The 19,298-nt window shown below is 56.0% G+C and overlaps 1 protein-coding gene across 3 annotated transcripts in view; it reads right to left on the bottom strand.

Moving 5' to 3' along the window:
- Positions 1-19,298, bottom strand: part of EPHB2 (EPH receptor B2) — a 124,761-nt gene that overhangs the window by 44,833 nt on the left and 60,630 nt on the right. The gene's annotated exons all lie outside the window — the stretch shown is intronic.

The raw sequence follows: 19,298 nt of genomic DNA, 5'->3' as shown, positions 1-19,298 counted from the left end.
GTCTTTGGAAGTAGACAGACCTGGGTTTGAGTCTCAGCTTGGCCTTGTGCTAGCCATGGGCTGTAGTCAAGCAGCTTAACCAGGCCAAGACTCAGTTTCCTTATTTGTAAAATTATGATCCTAAGACCCATTTCTGAAGGCCACTGGGGGAATTTGGTCCCGTGTGTCAGGCACATGGCACGAGGCCTTGCAGGTGCCCGACGAACAGTAGCTGTTACTACCCGTAGGTGTTGGATCCATTTCTTTCACCAGAGGGAGCCTGCAGTACCAGGGACAGCCTGAGGGGGGAAGTGTTCGCACTTGATGGGCATTCAGCGATCTGGGCTCTTGGGGCTTTGGCCTTCTTCCCTGCTCTGCGGGGATGCTCGGCATGTGGGTCCAGGCCCTGCAGCTCAGGGCTTAGGTCTACAAGCCATGACCACTCGGGTATGGACCTGTGTGCAAATCTACCCTACCCTAGCCCTGGGCTGGGCATCAGGAGGCCTGGGATCCAGGCCCTGCCCTTTTCCTGGCCTCAGTTTCTTCTGCGTACTGGGGTTCATCATCGCAGCTCTGCTGTGGAGCCTGGGGAGGGGAGATCACCTAAGGGATAAGTGAGAAGGTGGACAGGGAAGAGCTTTGCAACGGGCAAGTTCCTCGTTGGGGTGAAAGGCGGCTAAACCGCGTACCGGCCAGAGGCGCTCGCCTGGATCCCATTCCGGGCCTGTGCGCTGTGTCACCTCCTCACATGTAAATGGCTAACATCAATTTCCCTAGATCATTTTTCCAGCCCCGGCCCTCAAGCTTATCCTCCGCGTTCAAATCTTAGCAAACTGCCCTCCCCTCAACCAGCTCCAGCCTCAGAGGCCCACCCTCCTTGATGCTTACGTTACTCGAGTTCAGAAAGTCCTACGCCCCCGCCGCAATCATTCATCAAGGGGTCCCCTGGCCATGCGCTCGGCTCCCTCAGGATGGGAGCGACATCTGACCCACAGCTCGTTCCCCTGCGCCCAGCGCAGAACCCGGCACTCAGCACATGCTCCCCACATACTTCTTGAAGCTGCCCGCTGAAGTGGGAAGGGCTTGGGCTTTGGGCATCATGCAGACAGAAAGGCAGTGAAGAATGGGGGTTAGTGTGCTGGCTACTTGGCAAAGCCCCGCTCTGCCTGTGCCAGCAGTGTGACCTCGGGCCGGTCACTAGAGCTATTTCCTTATCTGCAAAGTGGGGACAAGAGTACCTACCTCCTACAATTGTTGCAAGGATTACATTGGTTAAATTCAGGCAAAAATGCCTAGAATAGTTCCTGGCATTCTGAACCGTATCTGGTTCAAATACCAATCTGCTGGGTGACCTCAGACAAGTAGTTCAACCTCTCTGAGCTGAAGTTTCCTCATCCAGATGAGAGCATCTACCCCATAAAGTGGCCATAAGGACTCCACAGGACGGACGGTGTCTGGCGTGGGGCGGGGAGAAGTTGGAGTTGCAATCTCAGGGCTTGCTGGATAAAACAAGTACTCAGTATATACGCCCAGACGATTCCCCCTGGGACGCTAGAAACAGCACCCTCCCCCTGGGGCCCTAGTGCACCTGCCTTTTGGAGGTGGCTTCCAGAAGGTGGGAGCCAACTTAACAAGACACTGGCTGATGCCACCCTGACCAGGCCCCGTGGGGATCTCGAGTCCAGTTCCAGTCAGTCCTTAGGAAACTGCCAGCCAAGGGCAGAAGAAGGACTGTGATAGAACCATCCAGGCACTCGTGACTCCAGGGAGGATGGCGATGAGTGCTCTGGGGGGTTATTAAGGCTTCTACTGGACAGATGGGGAAACCAAGGTGTCAGAGTGTCAATATGAACCAGCCAGCATTTACTGAGTTCTTATGAAATCCTGGCACTGTTCTTAGGACGTAACCCATAGTAACTCATCCAGTCCTTACCCAGCCCTGTGATGGAGGGAAGGTTATCCCTCCCCTTTTCAGATGGGGGCTTGAAGGCACAGAGGTGAAGTAATTTGCTAGAATGTGTGCTTAGAGCGGCAGAGCTGAGACTTGGTCTCAGGTGGTCTGACTCTAGAGGCTTCCCTAACCACCACACTACACTGTCCTGTGCAACCCGCGTTCTTGTCAATGGTCCACAAGTGCTGGGCAGGGATTGGCAGCTCTAGCTCTGGCGGCCCGCCCAGGGCTCTTGCCACACTGCTGCCCTGGTTTTGGGGTCCTGAGTGCTCCTGCCCTCCACCTTCTCATTTTCCTCTCAGGCACCGAACCTTCCCTGCTGGCTGGCTGAGGAGGCAGCCGCCATCTCGGCACGATCCAGCCAGGGCACATAGGCTGTCGCTCGGCTCCAGGTAAGCAGATGACCTCTCCGAGCCTCCGTTTGCTCTCCTGTAGAATGGGGGGGTGGGGCTCCTGTGGGATCTAGGGTCATCCACATAGAAGCCAAAGGGATTTGGTCCCAAGATCAGGACCCTCCTGGCTCCCTTTCAGGCAAGAGCCTGCCTAGCTTAGCACATCTCTTCCATCTGCTGGCCATTCCCTGGGCCCGGGTAGTGGGTGGCTGCCCACTGTCCCCTCCAGGCCGTGCCAGCCCCTCCATCTGGGCCGCCTTCCTGGCTGTCCTCTCTTGTCACCATGTCCTGCCCCATCTCAGACTCCCCTGGCTGCCTGTTCCAGAAGCCTTCCCTTGTCAGGTGTGCTCCCCGGCCACGCCTCCACCCTCCCACTGGGCATCTGTGGTTTCTCTATCCATCAGCACGATCAGCACGGTGCTTCGTAAAACCCGCTCTTTCGTCTGGGAAGGCGACATCATTCTCCACCCAGTCACTAGGAACCCTGGATGCCTCCTCCCTACCCTCACCCCCTGCTGCCAACGATCAGATCTCCCCCCCCCTCGCCCCTGCAGCAGCATCCCATCCTGGCTCTTCTCTGCTGCTGTTCTACCCCTAAGGGCATCCAGAAAGCTCTTCCTACTGACTCCTTAGCCTCGAGTGGCCATCTGGCTTCCTCTTGCCCATCTCCCCCCCAGCCAGCTTTCTAAAGGACGCACCTTTCCGTGTCACTTAAAAATCCACAATGGCACACAATGGAATATTATTCGGCCATAAAAAGGAATAAAGTATGGATACACGCCACAACATGGATGAGCCTTGACGACACTGTGCTTATGAAAGAAGCCAGACACAAAAGGCGACATAGCGTGTGCTTCCATTTATAGAAAAGCATCCAGAATAGCCATCTATAGAGACAGGAGCAGATTAATGGTTGCCAAGGACCGGGGAGAGCAGAGAATGGGGAGCGACTGCTAATGGGTAATAGGGTTTCTTTTTGAGGTGATGGACATGTTCTAAAACCGATCGTGGGGATGGCCGCACAGTTCTGTGCTTTCGCTAAAAATCACCGAATTGTACAACTTAGCACATGAGTAATGTCACAATAAAACCGCTGTTAAAAAAAATCCGCAACAGCTCCCCAGACTCCTCAGGGACTCCAGGACCCCAGGGCGGGCACCTGCCCATCTCTCAGTGCCCACCACCCCAAGCCCCGTGCCCGCTGCAGTCGACTACGCATGGCGCCTGCCCCAGGCCCACCTCCACACCTCTGGCCTCTGTCCGTCCTGCCCTCATTCCCTGCAATGCCCTCCCGTTGTCATCAAACTCCTACACCCCCTTGAGACTTGACGCAGGTACCACCTCTTCCAGGAAGCCTTCCCTAAGTCACCAGTCAGGATCGAGGTGGCTATTTTAATTACTTACTCATGAATCTGTAAGTGCCTGGCTGGACTGTCAATTCCCAGTAGACTCTGGGTACCTAGCGGGGGATGGATGGATGGAGTGATGAGCCGGAGAGTATGCAGCTCAACCGCCTGATCTGACATTTGAGGAAATGGACGCCCAGAGAAGAGCAGACACACATGGCTCTTGGGCAGCAGAGGCAGAGTCTGATCCCAGGTGTCCTGGGGGACTGGTGGGGTGTGAGGGGCCTCAGCTCCAGTCAGCCACCTCTTCGCCCACAGAGAGATCTGGAACAGCTGCCTGCCCTCAGCACCCAGTGCCCCAGGGGCCGTGCTGCTCTGAGTTTCTCAGCTGGGAGGGCATCCAGTCCTGCCAGTGTCCGGGTTTCACGCACAGAGCTGGGAAGTACACAGACTTGGCGGCTGCCCCTTTGGCAGGCTCAGTCCCCTCCTTTGGGAAGGGGACCGATGACACCTGCAAGGTGTGGGTATGGTCAGAGTCTCTGAGTGGGTCTCCCTGCCCCCCCTTTGGCCTCCCCTCCAACCCCCCAAAGTCGCTGGGGAGATCTGATTAGAATGAACTGGACCCACCACACTCTGCTTACTTTAAACTCACTCGGGGCTCCTGGAGGCACTGAGAACTACCCCACACCCAGTCCTGGCCTACGAGGCCCGCCAGAATGGCTCTGTGGTCTTCCTGTCGCTTCTGGACACTGTGCGCCAGGGCCTTCAGTTGGCAAGAGCGCTGTCCCTGCTTCCCATGGCTGATCTTCCTCCTTTAGGCCCCCGCTAAAATGTCACCTCCTAGAGAGACCTTTCCTGACCACCGTGGACTCTCTCATGACACTCTGTCTCAGGCTTTGTTTCCTTTGTTGACCCTCATCACAAGTTGTAATTATAGTAGAAAACAGTTTATAAACTTGTGTGCTGTCTTTTCCCTGCCTTGGAAGTGCCTGCAAAGGGGAAGAGGAACCAGGTTTGTCTGGCTCTCATTGGCTCCCTAACTCCTGGAAGACTGGTAGGAACATAGTAGGTGCTCAATACATACGTTTGCTGGATGAACAAATATGCCCCTTATGGGTGTCCTGAGAAAATACGTGGCCAGTGAATGCCACCATGACCCTGTCAGTTTCACCAGGCCCCGCGGCTGCTCAGATTCTGCTCTACTTCTCGTCTTCGGTCCCCACAGGTCGTCCCTGGAGCCTGTCCACTATGGTGACAAGGCATCCTGCTTTTCAGACTGGAAGTCCCATGTCCCAGGAATGCCCTCTGTCTCTGGTAAGTCTCCGGTACACTTCTCTGGGCCCATCTGTCACCCCCTTCACCTCTTTGTAATTCCCTAGATGCCCTGGCCACACACACACACACACACACACACACACACACACACACACACACACACACAGGTGCTTTTGCCCGAATGCCCTTCTCCCCATCAACCTGCCACCTGGGACAGGGGTCTGACATGGATGCCTCTGCGAGGCCGGCCTCCACTTTCCACAGCAGACACCTCCGACGTCCACTCAGTACCCCGGACACACGCTCTGGGCAGTGGTGTGCTGGTACACGGCTGTCTGTGGCGGGGAGTGGGGAATGCCCTGATCTGTTGTGTTTGCTGATTTCTGTGGCATAAAGGCTCCCACCAGGGCAAATTCCAAGCTACCCATCTGACATAACTGACCGCTGAGTTGGGAAGAAATGAGCACAGTCGGCTCTTGCCAGCCGAAACCGGCACCAACCAGCCCCGTCCTACCACGGACCTAACCCATAGGTGACTCATCTCTGTGCTGCCCACTGGTTGGCGAACCCTGGTTGCGGGAGGCGCTGGGTCTTTAATCTCCACATCCCTAGCACCTAGTGCAAGGTGTGGCACATAGTAGGTGCTCAGTCAGCTCAGTTTGCTAAATGAAGGCAGGTCTGTCTCCCCAAGCAGATAGTGAGGGGCTCAGGGGCTGGCGCTGTGGGTCTGACGGGCTGATAGGCACAAGAACACGCAGCAGGTCCTATGTAAATGTCAGCTGTCGTTAACTCATCCAGCGTGCAAGGGCAATCCTAATTCCCATTAATCACATGCCTTCCAGGTGCTGAGCCCAGTGCAGGTGATTTGCACGGATTTGCTCATGAAATCTACATGACTACCCACTGAAGGGGTACCATTATCACCCCCCTATTTTACAGATGAGGAAACAGGCCCCGAGGGGGCAAAATGTTGGGCCAAGATCACATAGCTACTAAATGATAGAGCTAAGGCTTGACTCCATGTCTTTTTGATTCCAAAGACCTCGTGCCTGGCTACTCCTGGACGTAGAAATTATCGGGTGGCTTGAACGTCAGTACTGGAGACCATGTGGTCAGGCCTACGAGGGGACAGGGCTTGCTAGATTACTCAGCAAGACACAGGCAAAGCCTGACCCCCAAACACAGAACCTAGGACCGAAGCAGCTCGCCAGCACCCGCCTTCTGCAGATGCCCAGAGCCCTTGGCCAGGCAACCCAAGGCAGGGATGGCAGCCGGCCGGGAGAGGGAGGGAGGATTATGGGGAAACAGATTTTCTCCCCACCTGCCCCCTAGGCTCCGGGGATAGGTGATAATTGACCGAGCGAGCCCTGAGTCAGGCCGAGGCAGGGCTCCATCTGGACCTGGCACGGCGGGGCCGCTAATTGGCACTGGGTGAGCCTTGCAGCCTCCTTGGCAGACCTGCTACCCTGCTCCTCACTCTCTTCTCAGAGATGCTGCTTTAATCCCCAAACCACGGAGGGCACAGCGGAGTCCAGTGCTCCATCAGGGCCAGTGTGCCAGGCCTTGGTGGGGGAGGAAGGAGCTTCACTGCCTTCCTGGGGGTCCTGTGGAGCAGAGGGTTTCTCCATGGGCAGAGGCGGGCTCACCATCTAGCTCCTGGGAACCCAAGCAGGAGGCCTGATGGAAGTGGACCTGGGCGTAGACCGTGGAGCTGGCTGCCAGGGCTGAATCCTGGGCCTGCCTCTTGCTAACAATGTGGCGGAGGGCAAGGTCCCTCGCTCTACGTTCCCTTGTCTGTGTAGTGGGGAGAACGATCACGCCGACCTTCTGTTTGGGGGGAAGATTGCGTGAGTTAATCCAGAGAAAGCTCGTACAGCAGGGCCTGCCTGGTTCCCACTGAGCACGACACAAGTGTCCGCTGTACTATCTCCATTCGTTCCCGGCCCGCCACTTGCTATGTGCTAAGCCCTGGGGATGCAGGGACAAAGACGCTGTGGTCCCTGCCCTCAGGCTCGTGGGTCCAGTTGGAGAGATGTTGAATTATGAATTTATCCAATAGGCGTGTATTAAGCCCCGATTATGTGTCAGACACCGCGACATGGAGACAAAGGCCCAGGTCCTGCCTGTGAGAGGCCATGGCTGAGCAGGGGGCTGGCACACCTTCCTTTAACCAGGCCTGACGGCTGGCCACTGTGAGCGGTGGGAGTGGGTTCCCGGCTCAGCTGTGACCGGTTCGACGGGCAGCTGGCTCACTTTCCTGCCTTCGGATCTCCAGGACGTTCGTTCTGGCTTTGGGCTGGGGAGAGGAGTTTGAGTGGACAGAGGAGAGTCCTGGGCCCAGAGAGGGGAGGCTGGGCTCGGCTGCCCTGTGGCTCCCTGCTCTCCTACTCTGTGAGCCCGGGCCCCTTCCTGCCCACTCTGGGTACAGCTGGGACCATCTCTATGGCCTCTGCCACCTGTGGAACTCGGGCCATGCATGGGCTCAGGCATCCAACCCTGGGTCTTCTGTTCTCCTTGAGCTGCAGATAAACTGATTTGTATCTTCTTCAGGGCCTTGTGCTGTGAGTATGTCTGAGCTGAGCTTGTGGTATTCCTGCCGGGGAGCAAGAGGGGTTTGGGGGGGGGGGTCTTCCTCATGTATAGTGGCTTTTGCATTTCGCATGCTTCCTGCTTTTGCCGCTGAGGTTAAACCAGTGGAGTTAGTTGCCCCGGTCAGAGCTGGGCAAGGTGCCTGATCCACTGTGCCATGGGCACAGCCATGCCGGAAGCAGGTGGCCAGCTTCTGGGCTAGGAGGAGCTCCCGATCACTGTGTACCTGCCATGTGCCTGCCAGGTGCTAGGCCAGCAGCTCCCCCTGCTCAGAACCTCACTCAGTCCTCACCATCTCCCTGTGTAGTAGGAGGTATTGTCCCCATTCTAGAGATGAGGAAACTGAGGCCCATAGGGAGGAATACCTTGTCCAAAGTCACTCAGAGCCTGTGCCTCCACAGTCCATGTTCTTTCTGTTTCTCTGAAGCCCTCAGTGCTCTAGTTTGATGACGAGTGCCCCACCCTGCCCTTTCTCCCTCTCTCCTCCCCTAGGAAGGGGGGTCCTGCCTGGCCAGGTTAAGTCGAGGGAGTGCCTCAGGCTCATTCCCCTGCTGTGGTAGCTCCTACTGGGACCACCCAGGGGATGTCAGTCATCCTGGCCCCCCCCCGCATCCCCCACATGCCCAGGCTACCCCTGCCTGCCCCTGCCGGGTCCCAGGCTCTATGGATCCTTGCCAGCAGCTGGCAGGACTACAGAAGTCAGAAGGCAGCAGCAGGAACTGTGTTAACACGTCTCCCCTTTGCCTGAGGGGGGATCCCAGGGCCTCCCAAAGCCAGTTTCCACACTGGCCATCTGTAGCGTCCCTCCTCTGCTCAAGACCTGTCAATGGCTCCCTTGCACCTGTGGTGAGCCCAGCCTGCTTTGGCCTCCCCTCTAGGGCCCACCTTGCCAGCCTGAGCTCTCAGCACCTCTGAGCTGGGCCCCTGGGCGCTGTAGGCAGCTTCCAGCTCCCCCGCCCGCTCTGTTCCTTCTCCCGTCTCTGGGCCTTTGCTCAGGCAGTTCCCTCTGCCCCAGCGCCAGCCTGGCTCACTCCCTTTTATCCTTCCAATCTCAGCTCCACCCAAACCACCTTTTGACCTTCTCCTGGGATGCCACCCTGACCTGGTTTGGGCCTCTTGCCCATGCTCCCGAAGCACCTGTGCTTTGCCTCTACCGCTGCATGATTATACGGTTCTGAGTGTCTGCCTCCTGCACTTGGCTGGAAGCCTGGGGACAGCAGGTACTGGCAATGTCTAGAAACTCCCAGCACCAGCGGCTGAGACGTGATGGACAGGAGGCCTCAGGACGTGTGTGTCGATTGGCTGATTGAGGCTCAGAATCTTAGGCTGAAGGTCACTCAGCTGGTGTGTGGACTGGAGACTTGGTTCTATGGCTCTGGAGCTCCCTAGACCATGTCGGAGCCCCCAGAGCTCTTCCCTGTGCCCCCGGGAATGGGGTCTCAAGCCATTCCACCCTCATCCTTCTTGGCACTTGGTTAATACCAGTCTCTACCTCCCACCTTCCCACCTGCTGCACTGGGAGCATTGTGAGGCAGCCAGCAAGCCTGCCCTGTTCACCTGCCTGGCACAGAGCCTCCGTGACACCTCACTGAATGACAGGCTATAAGGCCTGTAGGTGCCTCAGCCCCAAGGCCAGAGGAACCAGGACTTTCATGACCATTGGGTCTTTTGATGTCTACTCCCCAGTTGTATTTGTGTGTGTGTGTCTGTGTGTGTGTCTGTGTGTGTGTCTGTGTAGCAGGGGTGGAGCTCACAGTCTTCTGGGGAGCCAGACCCTGAACCCCACAACCTGCAAAGGCAGGTTTCACGCCCAGTGCGTCCAGCCCCTGGATCCCAGGTTAGGCCCGGGTCCCGGCTCTGGCCTGCTTCCCTTCACGCCATCCCCACGCAGGGGCTAAGAGCTCCCGCACGCCCTGCAGGCAGCCCCATTCCTCCAATTTCCTCCCAATTAATCAAGCTCTGAACTTTTTAATTATCTGCCTGCAGGGTGACTCCCCACTCTGGTGAAGCAATTAAGGACATTTTCAAGTGCTGAGTGGCTGCCGGGAGGCAGCTTTGACCAGGCCCTGACAGAGGAGGTGGGTGGAGGGAGCGGTTGGTGACAGGAGGGGTGGACAGGAATGCCCCNGGGCCGTGCGGCTGCCCGGAGGCTGTCCTGGGGTCCTGGCCAGGGCCACTGCAGGAATCTGGGGCCACACTGGGCAGGGCCACCCGCCATGTTCTGTAGCTAGAATCTGGCTTCACAGATCCCCCCCAGTGACGAGGTGCCAGGCACTGGCTTAGAGGCTTTACGTCTTACTGCATCCTCACCTCGACCCTGGGAGCAGGAAATAGAATTATCTCTGGTTTACAGAGGAGGAAACGGAGGTTCAATAACGTTAGGCGGTTTCGGAGACACAGCTGGGATTGGAAGGCAGCTCTGAGTCCACAACCACTTCATCTATTGTCTCCTGGAGACTGGTATGGCCTGTCAGAGTGCCCAGGGTCACCGAGGAAGGGGAGTGGGTCAGGGGAAGCTGCCACCTGAGCTCGAGATCTGCTGAAGAACATGGGCTCTCCACGTGCGGGGGGCGGGGGCGCTGGTGGCAAAGGGTGTCGCAGGCGGAGCGGGGCGGCCTGCGCACGGGCGTGCAGGCGTGAAATGGCCTGGTGTGTACCAGGAGCTACAGGTAGTTCAGGGTCACTGACGCATGAAGTTCGAGGCTGGGGTGGCACGTGGGGTCTGGGTCACCGGAAGTCACGATCTCCTGGTCCGAGCTCCTCACTTGATGACTAGAGAGTACAACAACCCAGAGAGCCACAGTGACTTGCCTCAAGTCACACGGCCGGTTAGTGGTTGACGGAGCCTGGGCTGCAGCCCAGGAATCCCGACACCCAGGTTGGAAGGGAGGCTAGAGGCGCAGAGGAGTGGTGGCCGTCAGATCACTGGTCTCCTGCCTCCCACCCTTGCCTGCTTACCTCTGCACCTGCCTCTGGCTGCAGTCTGCTCTCGGCACCGCAGCCCGAGGGATCCTGCAGAACAGGCATCAGCGGTGTAGTGCTCCTCTGCTCAACGGTCTTTAACAGCTCCCACCTCAGAGTAAATGCCAAGAGCCTACAAAGCCCCCTTTACCTCTCCGGTTACATTTATCGAGGTATACTATTCTCTGTGATGTGATTGTATCCCCCTCACCTCTCTGAACTCACCTCCTACTGCTTTCCCTCTCGTCTACTCCGCTCTGGCTACTCTGGCCCTCTGGCTACCCTGGAGCCCATGAGGCCTCCTCTCACCCCAGGGCCTTTGCACGTGCTGTTTCTGCTGCCTGATTCAAGTCCTAGCTCAGCTACTTCTTCACTGTGTCCCTCTCTGAGCCTCACATCCCTCATCTATAATTGGGGTTAATACTGCACACCCCATCTTCCTCCCCAGGCTAACATGGGATCCTGATGACAAAGCAGGGAATAGACAGAGCTCCACAAACGCCCTCCCTCCAGCTCTAGGCTATCACGGCAAGAGGGCTTGTAAAGGTCCTCACTGGGTCCTTGAGAAAATAGGCCCTTTGATGAACAGTGGGCTCCAGGCCCCCAGACCTTAAGCTGGATCGACACGCTGGAGCCTCCCAGCCTGTAATCCTCAGGACTCACAGATGCTGGAAAAGCAAGTGTTAAATAATAATCACGATGTGCCGGAGGGGAAGCCGGATGTGCTGGAAAGCCTGACACATCTGGCAGGGCCAGCCCTAGTCCCCCGGCACATCTGGCTGCTGTATTGACAGGTGGTGCAGTGGGTCACTGAGGAAGGGCCTGGTGGGCCCAGTCCTGGTGCCATGGGGCGGCGGCGGGGGGGGGGGGGTTATGGCCGGATGGAGCCGGGGAGCATCTCCCACGCTGCCCACAGGCCATCGCGCTCTTGCCGGTCCCCTTCAGGCCATCCACTGTACTTCGGTGCCTGTGCTCTAAGGGGCCAACTCAGGACCCAGAACCTAGTCTGCCAGATTCTAAAACCCCTGCAATGTTTTGTCGGCGCCAGCCGCTGCCGCCGGGGCTTGGGGAGCCGGGAAAGGCCCCTCCCCCCCTCCAGCTAAGGGATTGGATTTTCGGGGTCACCTCACGTAGCACTTCCCTTTCTATGGGATCCAGAAATGTGGTCATCAGCTCCACCTGAGGGAGCCCCCTGGGCAGAGACTGGCCTCCTCCCTCCTCCCACCTGCCCCAAGAAAGCCATGGTCATTAATAAAGGACACAATTAGCTGTCAGCGGAGAACATGTCTGGAATTTTTTACCTGCTCTGTGTGCTCGGTTAAGGCAACAAACCCCCGGACCCCCCGGGGAAGCAGCTACCACACACCTTTCAGGGGCCCCTTCGCCTGGGCCCAGGGCAGGAGGGGCCTGTGACTTTTTCAGCGTGGGCTCCACAGGCCTGGGCCTGTGCAGGACAGTTTTTTCCAGGCTAGTGGAGAGAGTGACACAGAGAGAGAGATTTCCTGGCAGAAGCCGTTTTTTTTTTTTTTTTTTCCAACCCAATAGGCAATACAATTCAATACAGTCTTCTCCCCCTTTCTGTGCCGACTTCGAGTCTTGGGGGCTAGAAGGACTTTAGAGAAAAGCTAGTTCCGTCTCTCATTTCACACCTCATTTTACAGCTGGGGAAACAGAGACCCGGGGAGGGGAAGTGACCTTGTTTGCGGCACAGGGAAATAAATACGCTTCTCTTTAACGCAGCTTGGATTTGTAGCCAAGGTCCGGAGGAACGTTTCCAAAGACCTTCCCGGTCACTCTCCACACGCCGCCAAGTCCCGGCTGCGCTGAGGCCAGGGAGGGACAGCGGTGAGCAAGGAAGACGGGGGCCCTGCCCTCATGGAGCCGAGGGTCAAGGACAGTGACGGAGGGAGAGAAACACCAGACAAACACAAACGCTGTCCACAGTTTGTGATGGCCACGAAGGTGACTGCCAGGGGCTGAGGCAGGTGTGCGGGGGTCACCTTAGGGAGTGTGGCCTTTCTGAATGGTGGCGTTTACAAAGACGATCCAGGGGGAGAAGCACATTTGGCCAAGCAGGAGTAATATTTGCAAAGGTGGTACGAGGTCAGTGCCTCAGTTTCTCATTCAGGGTAATGGGGGAAGAGCTGGACATTATTGGGCACTTGATGCCCACTTGGCCCCCGCTGTCCATGACCCACACAGACACTACTATGCTTGGGAGGACACTTGCTGCCTGGGCACCTCTGTCCCAACCATGCCGTGAGGTCGGGATTCGTCACTCCTGTTCTGCAGATGAGACATGGAGGCTCAAAGCAATGAAGGGCCTTTCCTAGGGCATGTGGACCTTGGCAAACTCAGGAGCCCAGGCCACCAACACCTGCCTCTCTCTTCCTGACCTTCTGGGTGCTTTCCTGAATCACTGCTTTCCCTAGGAACCTAAAGTTGGTCTGCTTGAGCCCTGGTGGCCTATGACTTTAATGCTAATGAGAATCCCACTCAAGAGGTCCTGGCATTTGTTGCCTGGAGGAAAAGGGCTTAGAAACACACACAGGGAGGGGGGAGCTTACCCACATTCACACTGAGGCTCTTGGGTTGGGGGCCTGCGATCGCTTTCCCTCCTAGGGGTACAGAAACCATCACCTCCTCCTGTTGGCTTCTGGGGAGCAGGAGTGGGCCTTAGCTAACCCAAGCCATAAATCAAACGCACAAGATGTGGCTTGGCAGCCATCCCAGTGAAAAAGATCTGGGGGTTTGAGTTGACCACAAGCCAAAAGCTGCTGAAAAAGCCAATGTGGTCTTAGACTGTAAGAGTAGAAGTAGAGTGACAGCCCAGCGTCCTCCCTGTTGCTCAGGCAGGGTCAGTCTTGAGTTCCGCATTTAATGGAGGTCCAGTGAGTGACAGTGGACAGGCTTCCAGCTTGCTTTCCATTTGCAGCCATCTCTGGGTTGTGCTGGAGGTGCTTAGAGTGGGGTCCCTGGTATGAACTCTTGCAGGCAGCATTTTCTAGGCCCACAGCAGAGTTCCAGAGTCCCACTTGCCCTGGAACATTCTCTTGTCTGGGTCCCTGGGAAGGATGAGTTCTCTCCTGAATTCTGCTCAGCCTCTGTCTCCGTGTTCTAGCTCTCCCGGACACTGGAGATCTGTGATCGTGTGTGTGGTTTTACTAGGGCCCACCCTTGATTTGAGGATGGATTTACTCGATTAAAAGCCCAACAAGTTCTTCCTAAGTAATGACTTTGCATCCAGCTCTGTGTGGGGCACTCGGCACAGAGTGGAATAAGACACTAGCCTTGAAGTTCACTTCAAGAAGGGGAAGAATGAGTATGATCAGCTAGGGGTATCAAAGAAGGTTTTCCAGAGGAGGGGCCATTTGAACTGGGTATCAAAGGATGTGTAGGAGTCCATCAGGGCCGGAAGAAATGAAGGACATTTCAGGCAGATGAATGGTGTGTGCAAACGTATACAGGGGTGAAGGGCAGGGTAGGGTGGCTGAGCTCAGGATGTGTGGGGGGAAAGGTGGGATACAAGGCAAGAAAGCTGATCTGGGGTTTTACCACAATGGGTTTTGTGTGTTCAGTGATGGAGTTTGGGGTTTCATTCTCTAAGAGCAGGGAAGACAGTGGTGGTCTTATGCCAGTGCCCAGATGGCCACCCCAGAGGCCTCTGCGCTTTCCCCCCAGCAGCCTCCCAGGCCCTCACCAACTCATGCCTGAGCCCTGCTGCTTTGGCCTCTGCCCACCTACTGTCCAGTCTTGACTCTTTTTCCCTGTTTCCTCTCCTTGGTTTCCCCTTTTCTCCCCTCTTCCAGCTCTTAAGTCCTTCTTCCTGTGTTGTGACCAGTCCCACCCCTTCCATCTAAAAATGGACTATCAAATGAATAGAACCATGAACAATTATTGACAACGGCAGCCACCATCTATACCGAGGACCTACTATGTGCCAGGTGGAGGGCTCCCTGTAAGTCACTTGGGCGCCATGGCTTATAGTGTTCAGGGGCACAGGCTCTGGACTCAGGCCCCATCTGGTCTTGAACCCTGGCTCTCCCTACGGACCTCAGGCAAGTTACTCAACTTCTCTTTGTGCCTCAGTTTCCCCATCTGGAAAATGGGTCTACTAATAAGACTTATCTGGGGAAGATGCAGAGTTAATACCACAGAGTGTGTTAGTATCCTCCAATGATTCTTTTTAAAAAATTTTTAAAGTAATTTTTTAAAGTAATCTCTATGCTCAATGTGGGGCTCGAACTCACGACCCCAAGATCAAGAGTTGCACGCTCCACCGACTGAGCCAGCCAGGCGCCCCGGTCGACAATTCTTAGAGTACTTCTGTAAGGTAGGGACCACTGATAGTCACGTTTATAGAAGTAAGGTTCAGTAAGGACACGTAACGCCCCCGCAGGCAGCGTCAGGGCTGCGAGGAGAGCAGTGGGGCACTACATCTGAGGCCAAAGGCCGGGTCTTAACTACTCAATCTCATGGCCTCACGTCTTCCAGGCTCGTGCCTGGACTGGCTCTAGGGCCCCCAAGCTCAACGGGCTCCCGGCCTGGTGGGGAAGATGCCCAAGGAAACAGGCAGTTTCCACACGGTGTGATTAGTGCCAAGGGATACACGGGGGGAGGAGGTGCTGGGCTTGGGAGGCCAGAGGAGGGGACCTTCCCTTGGTTGTTTCCTGGAGGTGATAACACAAAAAAGAAGGACAACACAAAAGAATGAAAGGAGGGACCTGCCCGGCAGGAGAAATGGTCTGTGCAAAAGTGTGGCTCTGAGGCACTGCTCAGCAAGACTGAGGACCCGCAGCGGGAACCCTGAGTCTGGGCGTGCAGGGGTGCAGGGTATGAGGCTGGACAGGCAGGCAGGGGCGGGCAGCAACAAGCCTCCCGCCCAGCACTGGACGGTGTGCCCACGTCTCTATGACCACCTACAGGTCAAGTAGCTCTGGGTATGGCGTGATGGTTTGTGAGCCTGCAGAGAATCGGGAAGAAGCTGGCCCAGTCCTTGGACTGGAATATTCTTGGATCATAAAGTCTCCCGTGTCGGAGCAGGGACCCGCGAATCCTAGCCTCTTCTGCAGAGCTCCTTCGAGCCGAATCCCAACCTTTCCCGGGGATAGATGGCTTCTTAAAAGGTTGTTTTAAAAACACCCCATCCCCAAAGCTTGTAAAAATCCCACACCTCAGTTTTAAAGGGTCAAAAGTTGAAAATTATGAGCCAACAGCAAGATTTACAGAAAAAAATGATCTCTGGCAACAGCTAGAACACTTCATGACAAATTGCCCAGACATGGTCATTTTAGAGTGATCACCTTTAACTGATGCTTCCACTTTCCCCTAAATGTCTCCTTTATTTGAACAGTGTGTTTATAGGGCCTGGGGCTACTCTTCCCAGCTTGCACTTAGGATTTTTAAAAGAGGAGGAAACTGGGAGGGGGGGGGAGGGAGAGAGAGAACACAAGAGAGACATCAAAGCAGAGTTTGATGACAAACCTCTAATCTCATAAACTCTTATCTCAGTCTTTATAAAAATGGGGAGGCCTGGTTGTCTCTGAAAGCCCATAAAGTTGACAAACACCTAGCTCTAGCACCCATAGGGAAGGACTCTAATCCTTGAAAAAACTGGAGATGTAGAGTGGGGAGGCAACTTCTGGTGAAGAGCAGCCTGCAGAGATAGCCCACGCTGTCACCAAGCGAGGGCTCGAGAGCATAGCTTCCCAGCTTACTTTCTCTGACCTCATGGTAAGCCTGTTGGAGAGAGTCTCCTTGGATACAAGAGAGGCCAGAACTAATATTTTAACATTTGTAATCTTCCGATAAATAACAGCTCACAGTTAGAGCTTACTCGGGCCAGGCACTGTTTTATGGGCCGTATGTGGATTAATTCATACGATCTCAAATTATACTATAATTATCCTCATTTACAGGGGATACAGGCACAGAGTGGTAAGTCACTTGCCCAACATCACCGATTCGGTGAGCGAGGGTGCAGAGGTTTAAGCTGAGGCAGACATCATGTGCTTCTCCTTACCCATTGTTTGCTCACTACCTGAGGGGTTGGGCTCCAGACTGGGTGGGGGCTTTGCTCAGTTCTGTCAGATCCTCTCCTCTCCTCTCCTTACAACATCCTGATGAACTTCTGGCCCTGTTTTACAGCCGAGGAATCCATGGCTCTAGGCTACAGGCTTTGTTTACTTGGCTGGGCTTGGAGTCCTTTTCTCAACCTGACAGATCTGGAGTCCTGCCCAGCTTTGTCTCCTCAGAGAGGCAGTACGGTACAGTGGTTAGCAACTGCTTTAACTCTGCTTCAACACTTCCAGGCTGGGGGGCCTCGGGTGAGTCACATAACCTCTCTGTGCCTTAGTTTTCTCATCCGCAAAATGGGGACAATAAAGCTATCTCCTTCCTAAGGTTGTCGAGAAGATGGTTAGCACACATGAAGCATTTAGAACACTGCCACGCATGCAGTAAGTGCTCAATAAATATTCAATATTGTTTTACCGTCCTCCTCTCCCTGAGGATGTGCTCTGTGCCCTGGACCCTGTTGTCAAACCAGATAGCCGCTGCCCAGGCCCCTTATGTTACAGACAGCTACCTGCCTGGGTCCTGCCTTTCCTGTCCCCGTAGAGAAGGCAGCATCTGAGTTCAAATCCCAAGCCCATCTCTTCCTGGCTGACGCCCTTAGGCACATGGGCACGTCTCTCCAAGTCTCTGTTGTCTGTAAAGCAAGGGTAGTAGCCCCTGTTCTAATAACACAGCTGTAGGAGTGGAGACTTAGACTCGGACAGATCTGGGTCTCTGCTTCTTACTATCTGCATGACCTTGGGACAGTTGCTTGAACCCCTGGGGCCTTTACTCAGCTGTAAAATGGGGACATGCCCTTGCCAGGTTTTATACTGTGAGGACCAAATGAAGTTACAGCTGGATGGTGCCATGGGCCTGGCAGGGCTTGTCAAGTGGCGGTTAGTGCTAACCATGTCTCCTGCAGCGGTCATTCATTCGACAGTCCGGAAGCCCTACTAGGTGCCAGGCCCTGCTCTGGCTGCCGGGGACACGGCAGTAAACAAGACAGGCTAGTTCCCTAGCTTGACAAGAAACAGAGCAAATATATACAGGGTGACATGCTAGAGGGGGACTCTCCTAGCTGGGGTGCTCAGGGAGGGCTTCTCTGAGGAGGTGACATGTGAGCTGAGACCCTGGGGCAGAGATCTGGCAGTGGGGAGCGCACAGGGGAGAGGACTGCCGGCAGATGGAACAGCACATGCAAAGGCCCTTCCTCAGGAGGGACAAGCAAGGCCTTTGTGTGAAGAGCCTCCAGGATGCCTGTGTGGCTGGAAGGGGTGAGCAAGGGGCAGAGTGGGAGGAGGAAGCCGAGCCCCAGGAGATGGAGCTTGACTCTAAGTCCACGGGAAGCCACTGGAGAGTTCTGGGCAGGAAAGGGATTGGAACAGGTCCCTGTGTGCTGTGTGGAGAGAGCGGGGAGGCTGAGCCATGGTCCAGGCAGAGGTGACAGTGGATGGACAGGGTGATGACAGTGAGGGTGGAGAGGGGGCCGGGTTTCACGAGGACCCATGACCACCTCTTCTGCCCACGGTAACACCCCGTGTGCACAAGAGGGGGGCGAGGCGAGATGCCGCGCTCCGCTTCTGGGAAGGAACATGACGCGTTTCCTTCGGAGCCCTTCACTGGTTGAGCAGTGCCTCCTCCCCGAGGACTCTCCGTCAGCGAGCTGACTGCCCATTGAGAGCCAGTAATTAGGCTTCTGGGACAGGTGCCCAGGGGGCTGGCAGAGCCTCTCCTCTCCAGGCCGCGTGGAGCCTGTGGCCACGCTGCTCCTTGGCAGAAAGTTGAAAGGGAAGAAGGCTGCTCCTGGCAGTTCCTGGCCCCATTTTAAGGGTCCTCCTGTTGCCTCTCCCCCAACCCCAGGCATGCGGCTCCCCAGGCTGCGCCGACGTCCCACAGGACCCCTGCTCGAGGTCTCAGATCTCGCCCACCTCCTGGTGTCTGCCCTCTGCCCCCAGCCGTGTCTCATTCCCTCTCAACTCAGCTCACGCTGAGACAGGCCAAGGTCGCCTCTTTGCCAGGGAATCAAAATGTTATACTGGCTGTGCCCGTGAGCATTCAAACAGGATCCCTCCTGGAGACAGCAGGCCTCCATCCCAGGAGTTAATCAAACGGTGGACATTTCAGGCACTGTGAGAGGTACGGGAGGGGTGACCTTGGGGCCGACAGAGCCCAGGGCTGCCATTCACATCTCCTATGGTTCCCTACCGCGCCCACCTTCAAGACCGACCCACCGGCTCCTGGGCCAGCCTGTACATCCCAGCTTTCCAGAACAACCCCACCTCCTGCTTCCATGCCTCACAGGGACCCGTGAGCAGGACGTTATTATTATGTCCCTGGTGCTGAGGCGGAAAGCGAGACTCAGAGAGAAGTGACTGCCCAAGGTCACACGGATGGCGGTGGCAGAAGTGGGCCAAGACCTCCACCTCCGGCTTTGAATCGAGTCTGGTCCCCTTGGCACGGGGCCCTCTGCCAGCCAGGTTCCCTCCTGCTCTGCAAAGACGGACAGGACAGAAGGAGGCCCTGGTTAGGATCGGAGGAGTAACTGACAAGGCCACTTACGGGTGGTGACAGACAGGAATGGGCAGCGGGCACGGGTCCTAAGTGAGCTTTAAAAGTGATCATGACATTCGCTTCGGTATGACACAGCCGCCCTGGATGATTTAGGCACTAACCCACTGCCCTCGGTCTACAATTACCCGCATTCTGAGAGCCTGCTGCAGTGCGCTAACGGGGGGGGGGGGGGGGGGG

Source organism: Ursus maritimus, unplaced genomic scaffold (genome assembly GCF_017311325.1).
Source record: "Ursus maritimus isolate PB19 unplaced genomic scaffold, ASM1731132v1 scaffold_32, whole genome shotgun sequence".
In the NCBI taxonomy this organism is placed as follows: Eukaryota; Metazoa; Chordata; class Mammalia; order Carnivora; family Ursidae; genus Ursus; species Ursus maritimus.
Note: the sequence above shows the minus strand (reverse complement) of the source record. Positions and strands in the feature narration are given on the sequence as shown.